At 44.0% G+C, this 16487-nt stretch overlaps 1 protein-coding gene across 1 annotated transcript in view; it reads right to left on the reverse strand.

Moving 5' to 3' along the window:
• COG5 (component of oligomeric golgi complex 5) overlaps positions 1–16487 on the reverse strand; it is a 1241975-nt gene that overhangs the window by 151891 nt on the left and 1073597 nt on the right. The gene's annotated exons all lie outside the window — the stretch shown is intronic.

A 16487-nucleotide genomic window follows, 5' to 3' on the forward strand; every position in this document is an offset into this window, starting at 1 on the left:
AGGTGACATACAGCGTACCGTAAGAGGGGTATTTTGGGAAAATCTTTCGTCTACATATGACATTTTGCTTTCGGAGGCTGACTGGCCCCCACCTTTTGTGCTCGCGGCTCCAAGAGGGGAGGAGGTAATCCTCCCCAGTTTCGCGAACACTGTTTCGAGGGTGGAGGCGCTGCACTTTGCAGAAGAGTGGGCTCTGGCGCTTGCACCGGCTGTGTACCGTAATCAGTGTGGCTGGGATAAATTGTCCCCAAACCACGAGATTCCTCTACGGTCTCAGCCGCAGCCTCAACCTCAATATCCCATACGACGTGAAGCCAAGGCTTCAGTCGCAGCGATCCTTGAACAATTGGAATATCAAGGTGTAATTGAAATGTGTGTGTCACCGATGAATAACCCCCTTTTTACTGTAAACAAGCCGGACGGCTCTTACCGTTTGGTTTTGGATTACCGGCATTTAAACTCGCATTGCCGTAACTGTGCAGTACAGAATACTCACGGCTCTGCCCTTGTAAATAGTCTTGTGCGTAAGCGGTTCAAAACCACGCTTGACATTTCCAATGGTTTTTATGCCCATTCATTGGACAGTCTAAGTTCCCAATGGACTTCATTCACATGCGGCGGTGTCCAAAAAATGTTTCGCGTCTCCCGATGGGCTATAAGAATAGTCATGGGGTATTTTCCGCCCGCATTGTCTCTCTGTTGGAGAGGGTCGACCCAGATGCTTGTTCCTATGTGGATGATATCTATCTCACAGACAACGAACTTTGGGAGCATCTGTGTCGAGTGAACTGTATTATTTGTAACTTCGCAGACATGGGTTACAAGTTTAAACTTGCAAAATCGCACATTGCAGAGTACACAGTGTTGTTTCTAGGCTATGAACTAACAAATGAAGGAAAAGGCTTGGCTCCTCACTTCCTGGAGAAATGCGCACAGTTGCGCTCTCCGACAACACTGAAAAAATTACAGTCTTTACTGGGTTTTTTGAATTTCGGAAGAACATACATTCCGGAATATGCCCAGCGTATCAAGCCTTTGTATGCTTTGATACAACCATCTTTTTCCAAATCATGCTGGCTGCCTGAGCATTCAGCTATTCTGGAGTCTTTGCAAGCTGATTTGCTCGCTTCTGAATACTTACAGACTCGTGATAACCAGACCAACCTGGTGATAAGAATTGTCCCGGGGAAGGTAGGTTTCACGTACCTAACTTTTAATGAAGGAGATACAGTACCTATGGCTTACAAGTCACACTTGTACACTTCGGCTGAAATGCGTTTTTCCACTGTGGAAAAAGTTTTGACGGCTGTGCAGATGGCAATTCTCAAGGAACGTGCCCTGTCACAGGGAAAACGCATGTTGGTTATTACCCCGTGTCCTGCCTTGGAGGCAGTTACGAAAGCCAGTGTACCGAATTTTAAAGCTTTGCACCCTCGGTGGATTCAATGGGCTGCATCCTTGTCATCCCAAGACGTCACGTTTATTTTTGACGCCACTTTACGGTCGCAGGAGTACTTACAGTATGAATTTGTTCATCCTGCTCCTTTAGCAATGCGGCCGTTGGAGGATTTCCTTTGCATCATTTACACTGATGGTTCGGCGCAGGTTGCGCATGGCTCTAAACATGCCTACGTTTCCGCTTGCGCCATTGTGGTCGGTGCCATGGTGAACGATGAGTTCAAGTCCAGTGTCGTGCACACGCAGACGCTTGGGGACTGCACCGCACAATTAGCAGAGCTTCATGCTCTGATGCTTGCATTGGAGTACGCGGATCCTAGTGTGACGACTTTGATCGTAAGTGACTCTTACTACTGTGTCCAGTCTTACAATGAGAACTTGTTCTTTTGGATTCAGAATGAATTTTGTGATTCCAAAGGTAGCACAATAAAACATAAAATGATCTGGGTCCGAGTGGCGGAACTCAAAGAAAAGTTGCCACTCGTGTTTGTGATTCATACTCTTGGCCATCAGCGCGTGGGAGTCCACGCTGTCGGTAATTCGCTTGCTGATGAAGCAGCGAAGTCAGCAGTATCAAAATACTTAGTTGCAGCAGTCACGAGGTCCATGAGTAAGATTGATGATGACATCTTGGCAGCTGTTGCTGCCACTGAGAAGGGAAGTAAATATCCTGCGGGGTTCCCTTCAAAATACACATACCACTTAAGTCCCGATAAGGTTCCTTATGTGAAAATTCCTGATGTTGGCGATCATTTGATTCCCAACTTGGATCGCAGAGCTGCTTTGATTACAGCGGCTCATGAAGGTGTGGCGTCTGCGCATGCGGGCGTCTCGGCCACTGTAACTCAGCTACAACAGAGGTTCTGGTGGCGGGGACTGTACAAACAGACGCGCGATTATGTCCTGCAAATGTGACATTTGCCAGCAGATTAAACCTTCAACTGCTGCACGTCCGCCTCAGACACAGTTGTACATTTCTAATAAACCACTGGGGTGTGTTTATTTGGATCACTGCGGTCCTTTTTCTTCTGATACTGCATATAAGTACATATTAGTAGCAGTTGATTTATGCACACGCTTTGTGTGGGTCTGGCCACATCGGAGCGCTGATTCACGGACTGTCATTAAGGATTTGTGAGTCTTTGTAGTTATTTTTGCCTGTGGTACCTTCCATTCGGATCAGGGTCCGGCTTTCGCCTCTAAGGCGTATAAGGATGCTATGGTTTCGTTGGGGTTCCAAGTCAAGTTTTCGTCTCCGTACAGACCCGAGGGAAACAGTGTAGTGGAACGAATGAACCGTGACTTATAGCAATCTTTGACAGCTCGAGTTATAGGCACTGGCAGAAACTGGTTAGCCCACCTCAATGGCGTGCAGCGTGTGCTTAATAACCTCCCTAGAAGGTCTCTGGGTGGGCGGACCCCATACGAAATGCTCTTTGGTATCAAGATGTATGTCCCTGACCTCGACGGTCTAGACTGCAAGGCCCAGGCCGCGGCCTTTGACGTAGATGAACATTGCAATGTTTTACAGGATCTACAAAAGACCAGAGACAGTCTAGCAAAGGAACATTTGCCCTCCACCTCGGATGATGCGTTGCAGATCCCGGTAGTTGGCTGGCTACCCCAAGTTGGAGAACTGGTTCGAGAGAAGATCGATAACAAGAAAGTTTGGTCCCTCATATCGTGCACCAGTTCGAGTCCTTGGAGTGAAGGGCACAAGAACAGTCATTTTACCACCACTTCCAGGTCGTAAGGAAAACAGATTTATCTCTATTGACAATGTCAAGACACACAGGGTGGCCGATTCTTCATAGCATGACACCGGCTGTATCCTGTCCTTCCATGGTGAGGCATTCTGTGCTGGCTATTACTTCTGGTGCAGAACCGGAGGTGTCCCTCGAGATGCCTGCTATTTCCAGTCCTTTATTAAATACTTTTCCTGTTACTAACATTGATGAGCTGAACTACACCTATCCAACTGATTTATCAATGCCAGATTTGCAGACTCGTTTGGCCGACCAGTCCAGATTCTCTTTTGACTCTGTTTCGGAACTTTCAAAGAAACCCTCAACTATTGCAAAATATGCCACTTTATTTAAAAAACATTTTTTAATTCCCCCTTGGACATACATTTGGTTGATTCTATTTTCATTTTACCTTTTTATGTCAATTGGTTTTGTGTTTTATTTTTTCCGCCTGATCGATGGCCACTATGTCAAAGAAAGAACAGGAATTCGGTACCTTAATGGAACATTGGCCCCTCTTTCCTCTTCACATTCAGCACACAGACTGAAACGAGACTTGAATACAGTCAACATTACTGCTTGGCCTGTCCTTGATGGGATTGTGTGGGATGCGGTTAGATTTCAGATACATGGGCCCACTGAAGTGATTAATGTTCCGAATGTGCTTAGAGTAAACATGGGAGATGTGATTAAACAAAATATACGTTCTGATGATTGGGATATTCAGGCCGTAGAAGCATTATTCTCTGATTTGAAATATTATGCTGCTTTTGATGCTGAGGATTTATATTTAGATTCTGTTAATTATGGGGATTTGTTTTGCTTCCAACATTATGGTAATCATTTTCTGCATAAGACAAATTCCAGGAGGGTTACTGTAAATTACACGCAGTGGGAACATTGCCCAGCTCCATTATGAGGCAGCTCCAGTACATTTCTGAAGAAATACACTTACTTTACAGACTTTAATCAATCAAATCCTGAGTCATTTTATTTCAAAATGACACAAAAGCCCATGACCAAAGTTAGACTTACCGATACAAAATTGCTGTATTCGAAGTCCTTTCTAGACAAATTAGCTGTGGATGGCTACGAGTTCTGGAAAGGAACAATTGACCTTAAATCGGTTTGGGGTACCAAAGATTGGCAGGTACAAGGCACTGAGGCTTTGCACTGTGCATGTCTCATCCCGAATCACATGTTGTTTCTAAATTCTACTATTTCCCAAACAACATGCTTTGGATTGGCTACTTCTAAAAAATTAAATACACCAATTATCCCCGAATTGGAAGAATATTCAGGTTGGGGTAATTTTACTGAATTGTCTATTCGTGAGTTACAAGCTCTATTACACAATTCATCCTTTAATGTATCCAGTTTGGATCCGAAGGGTTGGCTGATGTGGCAAAGAAGTGCTGATTCTTGCCAACGTCGTTTTCTGGGTTTGGCTGAAGAGTTCACAAAAGTCAGACCTGATCCCCGTTTTGAAACTGATTATACTGTCACCACTTACTCTGTGGGGAAACTGTGTCAGAATTGGTTGCAACATTCCACATTAGCCGCAGTTAAACTACATCTGTCTCAGTTGACTGATAATATGGATTTAAATGAGTTCATAAAAGGCCCAGTTAAGGGTAGGTCTAAACGGTGGATTTATGCAGTTTACAATGAAATTTGGAAATTTTCGCAAATTGAGGCTGCTAAACGCCTAAGGGCGATTGACCAAGCAAATTTGGAAAAAGTGCTTGCAGTAGTCGATAACAGTATTGACATGCTTTCTTCCCGAATTTACACGTTGAACAATATTGTTTCTTCTGTAGTTGACATTGTGAATGATGAGGTGTCTGTATTGTACCATGGACAAAATCAATTGCGTTCTGTGATGCAGTTTGCATGGACACTCCAAACTCTTAAGGCGGGTCGCGTGCCCTGGAGTTACATGAACGTGTCATCCCTATTTGCCCCTTTTAATTTGACTGACAAGCAGCGCATGCTTTCCATGCGAGATGCATCATTTTCTATGTTACACATTGAAAAGTTAGAATCTTTGCCCTTTTCTGTAGCTGAGGCAGCTGCTGCTACATGGCTTATCCATGGTGTTATTACGTTACCATTTGCTTTGTACAAATCTACTAATTGTATGCGGTATATTGCAATAGGGCGATATGAACCACTAGGCAGTGCTTTCCTCCATGAGGCATGGTCCTTACCGTACACGTACAGATGCCTGAAGGATGGAAAGGAAGTGAATCTGAATGGTGAAGAATGCACACAGTCACCTGACCGTTCACTGATATGCAGACACATCCAGTTGCATGGTTCTTGTAATCAGGACCGGCCTAATTTAGCCTGTGTTTTAAAAGGCACACCAGTTCCTGCAATAGTTCCCACATTTACATTATTAACAAACAGTAGTTATTTACTTTTGAATAACGAGGAGTGTTGTGGGTTAATGGTCGGTATCACTTATGTGGTTACTGTATCAGAACGTGTGGTGTGTTGCAAAAATGTGCTATATCCTCCCACACATGGGAATTCAGATGTTTCCATCTGGCCGCGCATCCCAACCTTGAAAGCGGAGTTCAATGGTATGAGCAGAATAAGGGCTCTTTTGTTTCAAAAGGAAGTGGCCCTGAGCTCGGCCCGTGAAACTTATGTCCTTCACATAGCTAACACACGCACAGAGGTGCAGGCACCTTTAGATACTGACTTGCCGTTTCATTTCTGCGAATTGGTTCATCAAATCTTTAATGCCTCCTCCACGTCTGGCTTAGCTCACTTTTTTAAATTGGTTAGCTGTGGTCTCGTGACTACATTTGAAAAAGTTTTTGGTGTCATCCCCGCTTTCTTCCATTCAATATTTTCGAGTTTGTTTGGAGGATTTCCTGTTTTGCTGGCTTTAGCTGCAGGCGTTTTGATATTATTCTGCTTCCTAAAACATGGATGCCCATCCTGCGCAAGAAGCCGTTCAGCCCCTTCTGACACTGTTTCGCAACCGGATGCTTGATTACTATGGCACCCTGCCGCTTGCGACTTTAAGCACGGCATTTGGATTATCGTTTCGATTTTCCTATTTCACATGTGTCCAGCCTGTGTTTCATTGCCTGAACTGCGATTTTGACTGGGCCATTGATTTGTGTCTCTGCTTGCCGTTATCTCCTGAAGTCGATTTTAATCACCTGATGGGCCCCGTAGTTGCTCACGAGTTGGTTTGTTCTGGCGAAAGGATTATGGCCATGGCAGCGATACATGGACTAATGGGTCAGTGGGACATCCCCGCAGCGGCGCATGAGTTTCTGGCACATAGCGTTCTTGAGAACCCACCGAGTTGTCCTCTGATGTTGCTAGAGGGTCTGGTTTTGGAGGAGCACGTATGTTCTTTCCCATTGCTTAATTGGATGGCTGAACTGTTTTCGGATGATGACAGTGATTTCATGTTGGAAGCTGTGGCTACCTATTTTGCATATTCTATCTACCCATGAGTGGCTTTGGAGACTTTCACTATACTGGCACGTGACTTTTTAGTAATTCTGAATGGTGCTTTTTTTTTTCTTACGGACATTCGACTTTATATGTTCTAGGCCTAGGATTTTATATTTGGCCTCAAATTCGAGATTTTGTATTACATTTTTGTTTGGCCACTATAGGCATTCATATATATTTTTGTATTGTTATTTTTTATATACATCTACATACATTTAGCTTGGCTCAATATTGTTGAACTCTGCTTTCATGTTATGCCTTTATTATATTATTGGCTTGTTTTTGACCGTCCTCGGATCATTGGGGGGGTGTCATATAGTTACTGCTTTTCTATATATTGTGTTAAGTTAGCATGAGTTTATTAAATGTTTAAACAACATTTTCCTTCGGCTTCAGTTTGCATACAACACATAATTGTTATTGTAGCTTTCAACCTAGACGAAAGATGTGATTTATTTGAGAATAATATGTTATTGCTCTGATATCAGTCGTGCTTGGTACACTTGGTACACTGTCTGCACACTGAGAGCTAAAGCCTCTAAGAATAACCTAACACAAGGTTGCTGGGAGGCCTGATCCTCGCACCACATTAGACATAACACAAATAAAGTTGCTGCCAACATTGGGCTTTACGCGGGTTTAAGATAGAGTTTCTGAGAATGCACAAACACACTTGATGGTGCTTTGCATGAAGAGAGCTGGTAGCTGATGATGTGATCTTCTCCTACTGACATTTAGAGGTATGGGCCCGCCCTGCTAAAACCCAAATGAGACCTTCTTAGATATAATATAGTATGCTAAATAGGGTGCGCGAAATATAGGTGATACAAATTTCTATTGATTTTTGCATTATAATATGCTATCACCGTTCGCTTACTATGGATTAGTGACTATGCTGATAACACTGATTTTTATAATATGTATTCTGGTATTATATAAGATACTGCGTTTAAGAACCTTGCATTGAAAAATAAATATTTCAAACTTGCACGTGTCTTCTTTTACTCCCCGTTTTGGTTTGAAATGATTATAGAGCGAAAGAGTGTTCATGTGTTCCACGATACCTGAGGTATTCTAAGTTCATGTTCTGGTTTGTCTAAGTCATTGGGAGTTTGTTATGACCAATGAGACACTGTAGCTAGCTCGGTAAGGGGATTTCTGATACTAAGGTGAATTTTGGGTCATCCTAATTCACTAAGGTTCTAGATCTCTATGCACAGTTCTGTGGGAGAACGGAAACCCTGCTACAAGACTCAAACTCAACTACTTTTTAAATATGCTTCAAATCTTTACTACAGCAAATCACCTATAGACCAGATTCTGAGCTATATTTTAAAATACCTACGAGAAGTGCATTTTATTTTAATTTTATTTTATTTAAAAGGTTTTATATAGCGCTGGCTGGACCCAAAGGTATCAGAGCGCTTTACAAGGTTTGGTAATGGAAAATTGCAATATAACATTAGTACAATGAGGTAATAAACAAGACAATTAGAGAATTTTAAACAGTATCATTATTAAATGAGGTAAATTAACTAGGAACACATTAGGCAACCAACAGGTCATAGATAGCAGGACTAGCATAGTTGGTTAGTGATGAAGAGGGTGGAGGGAGTGAACGTGGAGGCCGACTGTGGAGAGTGAAGGGTACGGAGAAAGCAGGTGCGAACTACCCAAAAAATTAAAGGGGGAAAGGTAGTTGTAAATGAAAGAATGAAAGGAGGGGGGAAGGGGTGACAGTAAGTAGAGGGAACCTATAGAGTCAGGGCTGGGGTAAGAATTAGTGTCCAGTGACAAGGAATTAAGGAACCCAGTATTTGTTGAGAAGGTGCAGCTTGAGGACTTTTTTGAAGCTGAGGTAGGAGGGGTTGCAACGTAGATCTTTAGGGAGGGAGTTCCAGACGGTAGGCGCGTTTCCAGAGAAAGAGCGTGATTGTGCAGATTTCTTGTTTAACTAGGGAGGGACTAGGACGAGACTAGGACGAGAGTGCATGTTCCCAAAAAATCCTGCAGGAGCAAAATGTGATCAGAATCGAGGTGAAACACCAGCAATACTTAGAGAGGGGAACAAGTATAAAGAATAGAACAGGAAGGGAAGTTCGTGCAGTTTTGTATTGGTGTTGTTTCGGCATTAGGCAGCGGAGGAGAAGAGAGTAGCATGAACGTGTACCCCACACAGACCCGGCACACTGTAAGGATTGAAAAGCACTGAATGGGTAGTGTTGGCAGCATGAGTGTTAGTTGGTCTGTCAACGGGAGAGGTGTTAAACCAATGCTATGTGTGGCCATCCGTGTGGTTAGTCTTTAAGTTGTATCTGTGCACTAGTGACATTTGTCTACAGTTGGAATAGCAGGCACTCTGAAGAATGTTCTAACTACATCTTTCCTTGTGTGCCAGTCAAACGTTCTACAGCACGACAGCGAGCGTGGACTTTCCTGACCCTAGAGAACTCTCATGCCCGCTAGTATCTTGGTTTAGAGCAGTGTAGCAGTTGTTATAGAGAGTGAGCATAACTCAGTTACTCAAGCCACTCTTTCCTAATATGCACAAAAAAACCTTGTGGCCATCGTATCTTTTTGAACAGTATACGCTGGAGTGCCACAGCTAGTGTGGTTAGAGAGTTAGACGCAAGAGGCTGAAGGTGCATTTAAACGCAAAGATGCTGAAGACGATTAAAGAGCCGGATATCGAGGGTTAGCAGATGTGAGCAATTTACCAGATTCAGTGCCATTTGAGGGAAAAATGCTTAAGGCAAGCTAGATACCTGATTCTTGTCAGTAGTGTTAGCTGGAAGCATTGGACGTGCCATGCTACTAGGATAATGTGAACATGTGAGCAGACCTGCAGTGAGTGCAGCAATATCATTTGTCGGAAAGTAGGACAACTGTATTTAGGGCGCCACCATTTTGTATTGACTCTCGCGGGCCAGGACATTGGAGGGAGTTATTCATAACACTAAAAGTTTCAAACAACAAGCTATTACTCCTTCCTTCATTGACTTTGTCTCTTCTTTTTCTGTATGAGCATTGATTTGATCATTTTGTATAACAGTATCTTGAATTAATTTTTGTTTGTGTTTTGTATTACATGTAGAATGTTTGTCAATTGTGTAATCGAATTGTATATATTAAGTGTTTTGTAGATAGTATTGTACAGATTTAATGTGAATAGGTGAATGTATTTTTTCCTTCTTTGATAAAAAAGTATAAAATAATAGAAATACTGAAGTTCATGGGTATAAATAAATATACCAGGTCAAATATAAAGAAATTGTGTTTGTCCTGTTGCTCATAAATAATTGGCTTCTTTCTAAAGAAATAGGTGGGGTTGGCAAATTGTGTTTTGTCTTTACAAATAGGGTCTAGCCTCCCCCACTCCTTGTACGGACCTAACTCCTTAGTTTTCAAAACAAAAAAACATTTTGTATTGGGCAAACTCAACTTTGTCAACAACCATTTCCATTAAGGGTGCAGCACAGCCATATTTTGGGTAGCAGTGGAGCCAATTTTAAACAAATTCACAGTACAAAGTTACTAGACACACGCAAGACAGCAACCAAGCACAGTATTATTGTCCTATTTAGTGGTATAGGCATATTCTACAAAGAACTATACATGTACATAGCAAATACCGTGATTATTGTCATAAGGTTACAATAATTACAAAAATTAACCAGAAGCAATCTTCTTATGGTGTCATCAAATGTATGGAATTTTACTCCACCACAACCATTTATGGCAGTATCTGGGGAGTCTTTAATTAAATGGGAGGAATGGCAAGAATGTTTTTGTAATTATATCTCTACATTTTATGATGATGCCACACCTGAGAAAAAGAAAAAGATATTCCTCCATTGTTTGGGTCAGGGAGGATTAAAAGTTTATAAAAGAATAAACAAGTAAACCAGAAAACAGGGAAAAAAACGCGATGCATTTTCGAATAAGCTAGAGGCTTTGGATGTATACTTCAAACACAGAGTATGTGTGGGTATACAAAGATACAAATTCTTCTATAGAAAACAGGGCAAAGAGGAGTCCATTGAAGATTTTATTGCATCTTTAAAAAATCTAGCACTGACCGATTTGATGACCTGCATGATGAACAAATTCTTGACCTGATAGTCATGCATGCAGCAAACCCAAATATACAAGCAAATCTATGGGTAAAAGGAAAAGCATCCTTGCAGGAGGTAACTGACGTAGTTAAAAGAGAAGAACTAACAGGGAGATGTGCAAAAGCAGTAATCTCTGAAAAAAATAGAAGGCTGGAAAGGAAACAGAAACAGTTGCCAAAGAGCTAACAGTAAGAAACCTGTGAAACAAAAAAATCGTCAGGTTGAAAAAGCACCATTGGTAGTAGCAAAAAAACACAATGGAAAATTAAGGTTATGTGTGGATCTTAGGGATCTAAATAAAATATTCTAGTTAATTAGTTTCCCTTACCAAGGCTCAACGAAATTATATTAATGACCAAGGGTGTCAAGTGGTTCATCACTATAGATTTAACAGTGGCCTATCATTCAGTTGCAACAGGATAGCAGAAGGTTGACCTCTATTGTCCTACCATTTGGAGGTTTCCAATTTTTTAGTTTACCCTTCGGGTTGGCATCAGTGGCAGCCATGTTTCAAAGGCTGATGTGCACGATATTTAAGGGGTTAGGTATGGTCATGTTCTGTCAAGATGATATTCTTGTCAAGGGCAAGACTAGAAAAGAACAAGACCAGATACTAAAACAGGTTTTAGGGAGGGCATAAAACCTAAAACAGAATTGGTAGAAGCCATCAGGAACTTCCCCTTATCCAAAAGCAAGGACAAAGTAGGAGGATTTTTAGGCCTCCCTGAATTTTATTCTAAATTTGTCAGCAATTTCTCCAGAAAGACATACCCTATAAGGCAACTCCTAAAAAGTAGTGCAAGATTTGAATAGTCAGAAGAAAGCCAGGTAGCATTCAAAGGACTGAAAGAAGATATTTGCATGGCTTCGTCCTTACAATGATTTGATGCAAATCTGAAAAGCATGGTTATGACAGATGCTAGTGGAAAGGGACTGAGAGCAGTACTACGGCAGATTGACCTTTACAGTAAAGAAGTGGTAATTGCGTTTGCATCCCGGGCATTGTCTCCGACATAGGAGAAGTACTCCATTCATAGAACATGAGGCACTTGAGTGTGTGTGTTGGATCTTGAGAATGATAAGCAGTATGTGTAGGGAACATATGTAACGCTACGCAGTGATCATAGACCACTCATAAAACTATTTACCACAAAAGGCATGGTCAATTTATCCCCAGAATTAGCATGGTTTTCACTGAAGCGCTAAGGATATAATTATACAGCTTAGTATGTCCCTAGGGTGAAAAACAGGACAGCAGATTTCCTGAGTCTGTTTCCTTTACCTCTGAAGGAAGTATCAATGAGTGAGCAGGAGGAATGTTTATTGCGGATGAGGATATTGGATCATTACACAAGAAGAATGATGTGTGCGCCGAATAACAACCCTCTTTTGCGAGAAGTGGTTAGTTAAAGGATGGCCTGAGAAGAGATTTCGGAGCAAGGACATGCACAAATTTCGGGAACTAAGGCATAAATTCTCCTTGTTGCAGGGGAAACTGTTAGGAAGTATCAGGTTAATACCGCCTAGTCATCTCAGGAGCAGACTTCTTAAATTGTGCCATGAGGGCCATTTAGGAGTGGTAAAAACTAAAAGGAGATGAAACAAGCATATTGGGGACCTGGCATGGACAAGGACATTGAGGTTATGGTGAGAAAATCTGTTTTATGCAATGAAGCTGAAAAGACCAAGGTGACCATTAAACCTGCTTTATGTCCTGGAAATGCACAGAACATGCCTTGGGAAAAATAGGCATAGACATCATGTGTCACCTTATAATGGAAGATACACAAATGTTTATTGTGGTCATCATTGATCATTTTTAGGTCTCGCTTTGAGTACTGCGCACATGCGCAGTCGAGCTTGCGAGATTTTATGTTTTTTTAAGGAGAACTTCACTAGCGAGGGTTAAGCCCCGCCCCTCTTCTCTATTGGCTGGCCTCCTAAACGGTGGCCAGCCATTGGAGAAGAGGTCCTAGTGACGTTCTCCTTTCTCTTTAAGCCCTGTCTTTTTTAGATTGACTTCCCCGACTTACTGCTGGCGTAAAAGGTTTCTTATCTTCTTTATGGGTCCAGATGGCCTGACCCTCACACTTTAACAACAGAAAGCGGTCTATGGGGCTCTTACGGCAGGACAATGCTACGTGGTATCGGACCTTGGTGGTTATCTTGTCCTTGGGAAGGTAGGTGAGCGTATAAACGCCCATCGAAGGCGGAGAGACACCAGTACCGGCCGGCTGTGAGGAAGGGAGGAGGCCTCATGCAGTACAAAATACTGGCCTCACCATGTCTACCTGCTGTGGCGCTCCGTGATGTTGTGGACCGTTGCCTCTGAGCCCCCGCGAGCAAATTACTGCCCTTGCAACAACTGCTACCTGTAACAGCCATGCCTCAGACTTTATCTTTGCTTTCTTCGTTCCCACTGCCAATACGAGGAGTTGGCTCATTAACCCTGTTGAAGGAAGTAGTAGTTAAATAACTATTCCCCCCTGAGCCTCGTCGCTACTACATTTTCTTGGAAACATTCGTAACCATGTTTTACTGACCGTTGTGTCCCTATTTAACCTCCGGAAACCGGGGAGGGCGCCCAGATCCCAGTTGCCAATCCTCCCTGCTCTCTGGTGCCCGTCCCAGCCACACCGCACTGTGGACCTGCCGCCATTCCTGCGCAACCCCCCCAACAGCATTCAAGGCCTCAGGCTAATTCCGAATGGCACCAAACTGGTCATCCCTCGCCCACCCTGACATCCTTACCTTTATACATTTCTTCTCCTGGGCAGCCCCCTCCCCCAACCCAATCCTTTCCCTGCAACCCGACCGTTGCTGCCTCACTTGCGTTGGGCTGGACTGTTCCCATGAGGCACAGGGTCAGACTGATTTGCATATAGCCATGTCTGAACTGGGGTGGCAGAGTGGGCTAAAGAACGGTGATGGATTAAACCCAGATCTTTTGACTGGGTGTGAGTGTTTGATTGATTCAGATGCTCCGTCCATCACCACCCCCTTTTGTACCGCTTTTGGCCGCCATAAGTGTGGCAGGGTATGCTCAGACGTGAGTCCCTTGCTCACTTTGCCACTGGATTCAAGCAAGCCGGGCTGAAGACGGCTGGAATGCCAGAAACCGGTCCTTGGAATCTTGTTTCCGGTCCAGGGAAGACATGGCTTGGCAGTTCGGGCTGGACTGTTCCCATGAGGCACAGGGTCAGACTGATTTGCATATAGTCATGTCTGAACTGGGGTGGCAGAGTGGGCTAAAGAACGGTGATGGATTAAACCCAGATCTTTAGACTGGGTGTGAGTGTTTGATTGATTCAGATGCTCCGTCCATCACCACCCCCTTTTGTATCACTTGCGTTGAGGCAAATCCGAAACTTAAGCAGTTTTCTTTTGTTGCATTTTTATGCACTCTGGCATACTGAAACACACCCAGTAAGGTACATTGTAACATAGCACAAGGCATCACCCTGTAATGAAGCTGGGGGGGCTGTGGAATCTCTCAGCTGACCCTCTCATCGGCCAGGTTAAATAGTACTCCTAGAACTAGACATGCTGCGTCACTGAAACCCGCCGCATCCAGACCGTGCCTGTTACCTTCACAGAATGTTACTTATAAACCAGCTGTGCAATTCAGAATCTCTTGAGCGTATTCTGTTGCCATACCTTCCCGGCCGATCTGGCGCAGTACAACCAACAGCTCTGACGTACCTCACCCACTACGTACAAGAATCAAGATGGAACCACAATGCTACAGAAATCGCCTCCCCGTGCGCAAAACAGAAAAGATGTTGTAAACACTGCGCTCCATATGAAACCCATTTACAAAAGGGGGTGGTGATGAACAGTGTGTCTGAATTGAGCAGACCACTCTTACCCAGTCCAAAGATCAGGGCTTGATCCATCACCGTTATTTATCTCACTGCCCCATCCCAGCTCAGAACCTGGCTATATGCAAATCAGTCTGTCCCTGGCCCAGTGCATCATGGGAACAGGGCAGACTAAACTACCAAGCCAATTCTTTACCAGAAAGGAGACAAGCTACCGGGGACCGGTTTCTGGCATTTCAGCCTCTTCGGCCCGGCTTGCTTGAATCCTGATGGAGCAGTGAGAAAGGGACTCATGTCTGAGTATACCCTGCCACACCTATAGTGGCCAAAATCGATTTACAAAAGGGGGTGGTGATGAACAGAGTGTCTGAATTGAGCAGACCACTCTTACCCAGTCCAAAGATCAGGGCTTGATCCATCACCGTTATTTATCTCACTGCCCCATCCCAGCTCAGAACCTGGCTATATGCAAATCAGTCTGTCCCTGGCCCAGTGCATCATGGGAACAGGGCAGACTAAACTACCAAGCCAATTCTTTACCAGAAAGGAGACAAGCTACCGGGGACCGGTTTCTGGCATTTCAGCCTCTTCGGCCCGGCTTGCTTGAATCCTGATGGAGCAGTGAGAAAGGGACTCAGGTCTGAGTATACCCTGCCACACCTATAGTGGCCAAAATCGATTTACAAAAGGGGGTGGTGATGAACAGAGTGTCTGAATTGAGCAGACCACTCTTACCCAGTCCAAAGATCAGGGCTTGATCCATCACCGTTATTTATCTCACTGCCCCATCCCAGCTCAGAACCTGGCTATATGCAAATCAGTCTGTCCCTGGCCCAGTGCATCATGGGAACAGGGCAGACTAAACTACCAAGCCAATTCTTTACCAGAAAGGAGACAAGCTACCGGGGACCGGTTTCTGGCATTTCAGCCTCTTCGGCCCGGCTTGCTTGAATCCTGATGGAGCAGTGAGAAAGGGACTCATGTCTGAGTATACCCTGCCACACCTATAGTGGCCAAAATCGATTTACAAAAGGGGCTGGTGATGAACAGAGTGTCTGAATTGAGCAGACCACTCTTACCCAGTCCAAAGATCAGGGCTTGATCCATCACCGTTATTTATCTCACTGCCCCATCCCAGCTCAGAACCTGGCTATATGCAAATCAGTCTGTCCCTGGCCCAGTGCATCATGGGAACAGGGCAGACTAAACTACCAAGCCAATTCTTTACCAGAAAGGAGACAAGCTACCGGGGACCGGTTTCTGGCATTTCAGCCTCTTCGGCCCGGCTTGCTTGAATCCTGATGGAGCAGTGAGAAAGGGACTCATGTCTGAGTATACCCTGCCACACCTATAGTGGCCAAAATCGATTTACAAAAGGGGGTGGTGATGAACAGAGTGTCTGAATTGAGCAGACCACTCTTACCCAGTCCAAAGATCAGGGCTTGATCCATCACCGTTATTTATCTCACTGCCCCATTCCAGCTCAGAACCTGGCTATATGCAAATCAGTCTGTCCCTGGCCCAGTGCATCATGGGAACAGGGCAGACTAAACTACCAAGCCAATTCTTTACCAGAAAGGAGACAAGGTACCGGGGACCGGTTTCTGGCATTTCAGCCTCTTCGGCCCGGCTTGCTTGAATCCTGATGGAGCAGTGAGAAAGGGACTCATGTCTGAGTATACCCTGCCACACCTATAGTGGCCAAAATCGATTTACAAAAGGGGGTGGTGATGAACAGAGTGTCTGAATTGAGCAGACCACTCTTACCCAGTCCAAAGATCAGGGCTTGATCCATCACCGTTATTTATCTCACTGCCCCATCCCAGCTCAGAACCTGGCTATATGCAAATCAGTCTGTCCCTGGC

The sequence above is a fragment of the Lissotriton vulgaris genome, chromosome 1_1 (genome assembly GCF_964263255.1).
Source record: "Lissotriton vulgaris chromosome 1_1, aLisVul1.2, whole genome shotgun sequence".
In the NCBI taxonomy this organism is placed as follows: Eukaryota; Metazoa; Chordata; class Amphibia; order Caudata; family Salamandridae; genus Lissotriton; species Lissotriton vulgaris.